We start from the raw sequence: 4,363 nt of genomic DNA, 5'->3' as shown, positions 1-4,363 counted from the left end.
TAGTAAGCAGCTCTTCTCTCTTTTTGAATTTGAATAAATATTTACAGACAGTTAGCATCTTGATCACTGTCAAAGCACATCTCAAACATGGCTAGAAATGTGCACTGCTATTGTGATATCCAGAGTAAAAATGAAAGTTCAAGTAAGTACAACATGTCAAGAACTGGTAACAAACTACCATTCTGTTAGCATCTGCTCTTTAATTATCCCAAGTGTTCAAGACTATTTGTGCCAAGTACTATAAATCAAGATTTCCTTGTTCAGGAATGTACAAGTCAGATGTTCAAGTTAGTGGGCCAGTTATTCTCAACAATTCAAACCAGGAGCACTAATTAAAGAGGAAACCCTGGACTAGAGAAGTTAAGTGATGTGGGTCAAATGGTAGAAAAAGGCAACACCTAGTTCAGTACTCTGTTACACTACACTGCCTTTCTCCTTTGATTCAGATGTCCATCTTCTTATAGCCACATCTGTGTTTCTGAAGATCTGTATAGCTCGGAACAAGGCAAAGTCAGTCTGTAGAGTTATCCCTAGCTTCCCTTGTAAAGAATCACTATCATATCAGCACCACTGGCACACACTTGGGCCACAATGCTATGCTAGTATAACATATATCTCCGTTAAGCACGTCTACATTCAACTGATTATTAGTGCCAGTGAGTGAAACCTAACATTGCAAGCGAAATTTGGAGTTATGAATAATTTTGCTTTGTAGGTAATGATGTTTGTTGGTACTGTGAGTCAGAATTCAACACCACCTTGGCAAAATAAAATAGTATACTGTTCCCAACTGGTTGGTATGAAAAAGAATGTATAGGGGCGCCTGGGTGGCGCAGTCGGTTAAGCGTCCGACTTCAGCCAGGTCACGATCTCGCGGTCCGCGAGTTCGAGCCCCGCGTCAGGCTCTGGGCTGATGGCTCAGAGCCTGGAGCCTGTTTCCGATTCTGTGTCTCCCTCTCTCTCTGCCCCTCCCCCATTCATGCTCTGTCTCTCTCTGTCCCAAAAATAAATAAAAAACGTTGGAAAAAAAAATTAAAAAAAAAAAAAAAGAATGTCTATTGCAAAAGCATTTTTCAGTTTTCCATAAGTAGTTTAATATAACATTTTTTATTAGAAAGAGAAAAGAGAAATCATATTCAACTTTTTCTCTGTTTCAGCAAGTTAAACTGAGCTCTATAGATCATCTCTGTGCTGTTAATGCTAACTTATGTAACATCAGAGTCTAGCCTTAAAATGCAATAATACAGAATGCTTTTTATATTATCAAAAGGAAGCTTAGATGAAGATAAAGAAGCGTTCTCACCCCTACACCCACAGAAGAGGAGAGATCATTCTTTGTCATTTACTATTTCAAAGAATCTGATTTGATTAAACATCATATCATAAATTTTCACAAGAATAATCTGGTTTTCCTGTGAAATATATGGGCTTATGTAAATAATCACAAATTTTATCAATTCTTTTTTCCTCTGTTACTAAACATCTGGTTTGGGAAGTGGTTTTGGGTTGGAAAGCTCTTGTAAGACTGAAAATTTTAGAAATTATTGTCAATTCTATAACCTATAATTCTGATTGGTGCCATTTTCAAAAAAGTCAGGGAGGGGGTACAGAGAGGGTAGATACAAGGAAGGAAAATTTAAAAATGTGCATTACAGTTTTTCTTAGAACAAGATATTGACAGTTTAGTGGTATTTTTAATTAATATTGCTATGAAAGTATTATAGTTTGTCATTTTAGTTCAAAACTATAAGAGTTTTAATTTCCTGAGAGAGATAATATGAAAAGATAGAACAAAAAACTCTCCTAAGATCTCATTCCATAAAAAAAAGAGCCCTACTTCCATTTTTACCTATTATGAATGGCATCTCTAAGTCGGGTATTTTTTAGGCTCTCCAGTTGTTGATATCACATAATACAAAAGGAAAAAATCTTATTTATGCTTGAAGGCTGTTGCTGTGGCTGGTGGTGGAGACCACCTCCCTCTAAAGATGTTGAAAATGCTGAAAAGTTGTTTTCCCACTCTCTGTCACCACTAAAACATGAACATACAATGCAGCCTTGGTCAATAGGACCTGAGGTAAGTTTGCTGCAGGAATTCTGGAAAAGATTTTCTTTTCTTACTCTTCATAACTTGACATTTTGTTTCTACATATTATTTTTAGAATAGCTGCATTCAACTGTTAAAACAAAACAAAACAAAAACCTAGACAGACTTTTCCCAGAAGCCTCTCTCTAAAATCTCATTGGCCAGAATTAGGTCTCAAGTCTTTCCCTAAGCCAATTTCTGGCAAGAAAAATATTAATTTCCACAATTAGCTTAGATTAGTTAATGTTCACTCACTGGAGCTGGGGAGGGGGTTAGCCTCTATTGAACCATTACACCACCTGCTATGGGAACATAATGGAGATTCTGTTAATTAAGAATGAAAAGAAAGTATTTATCTGTCACAGAAAACAAGCACTAAGTGAAGTGACACTGAAGAGTTCAGAGAAAGGAGAACTTGTGGGATAAAAAACTCAGAAAAGACTTTTGCAGAGGCAGTAGAACTTGAACTGGGCTTGGAATAAAAGGGAACTGTTATCCAGAAGGAAGGTATGGGGACGCTGTGCAGAGAAAAGAGCTTAAGCAATGGAATAACTGTTGTTACAAGACATTTAATGTGTTCAAGTTACTGTTGCTGTGTTATAAGCCACTCCAAAACAAATACTGTATTATGTTATTGATTCTGTGGTTCAGAAATTTGGAAAGAGTACAGCAGAGATGGAATGTCAGTTGAGAGAACTGAAATCTGGGAGTGACTCAACACCTATGGGCTGAAATATTCTAGAGGCATCTGTAGTCTCATGCCTGGTGGTTAATGCTGGCTGTGAGCTTAGACTACAGATGGGTTATGGGTTGTAATACTTATACACGGCCTCTCCACATGGCTGTCTCTCCATATGAACTAGTTTGGGCTTTCTCTGCATGGAGGCTAACTGCAAAAGTGGGTATTGCAAGACAGCAAGGTGGGAATGTACAGGATTTTGTCTTGAAAGTCACATGCTCACCATACTTTATTATTTGAAGAAGTCAAAAAGACCCACCCAGGCTCAAGGGGAAGAAAAAAATCCCAAGACTGGATAGTAATAATGTCAAGATCACATTGTATTAAGAGCATGAGGAAGGGGTGCATGTGTGGCTCAGTCAGTTAAGCAGCTGGCTTTGGCTCAGGCCATGATCTCGTGGTTTGTGGGTTTGGGCCTTGCATCAGGCTCTGCACTGCAGAGTCTGCTTGGGATTCTCTCTCTCTCTCTCTCTCTCTCCCTCCCTCTCTCTGCCCCTCCCCACTTGTGATCTCTCTCTCAAAATAAATAAACTTTTTAAAAAAAGAGCATAAGGAATAGGCAATATTGTTGTGATCATTTTTGGAAACTCAATCTGCTACAGAATGAAACTTCTTCTAAAGTCTCAAAGCTGAGAACAGGAGGTTCTTTGTCTCCCTGTGTCTAAGGAAACCTTGCAAGTCATTCATTTAGGACTTGCTTAAGAGGTGGCCAAACTGATCTGGTGACTGTAACCAGATCACAAACAAAGTAAGAGAATGCCAGACAGTAATTAGAGGATTAATTGAAGAGAATTTGTAGATGTAGAGAGAGTTGTGGTTTTTCCACCAGTCCTCACCAAGAAGAGGGGAACTGAGTTGTCCAACACCTGCAATTCTAAAGCTAAATGATGCCCCCCCGCCTTACAGAGATTAGGAGTATGTACAAGCAAGTCAGATGGATGATTTACTCCCAGCCTACTGAGTGGCAGAATTTTGTAGGCTCAAACCAAGTCCACCTAAATGAAATGCAAGATAGTACTTGGAAGATCCTCAAATGTGTCTTTGAAGATGAGTCATAGTCATTTTTATGAGAGTGCCTAAAAACAAGGTTTACCTCTCACTGGGAGAACTCTTAAGGGGAGGAGACTGGTCAGAATAGACTCTGCAATGACTAGGATCTTGAGAGAGATCAAGAGTTGGTCAAGAAGTATGACAGAGAGGACATCTGACAGTCAAGAGACTAGTACAAAGCGTACCTTTGAAATACAATGTTTTCTTACATTTTCCTTTTCCTGACCCAAAAGGAGCAGAGTCAAGGTGGCAGGGGCAAGAAGAGTAAAAGAAGAGGTTAGTAGGAGCAGGTCCGGTGCCTGTCTTTTCTAAAGCATGGTTCTCTAGTTTTTCCTTTAGTTCTATACGCATTCTCAGCTCCTATCCCCACCCCATTGACTAGGCAGAATCATTTTGTTTTAAAGGTTGCTGCTTTCTCTGTGCTTCTGACCCAAATATTTTTTTTTATCTTTATTTATTTTTGATAGAGAGAGAAACAGACAGAGTGT

The sequence above is a fragment of the Puma concolor genome, chromosome A1, assembly GCF_028749965.1.
Source record: "Puma concolor isolate L17-30 chromosome A1, mPumCon1.1.hap2, whole genome shotgun sequence".
NCBI lineage: Eukaryota > Metazoa > Chordata > Mammalia > Carnivora > Felidae > Puma > Puma concolor.
Note: the sequence above shows the minus strand (reverse complement) of the source record.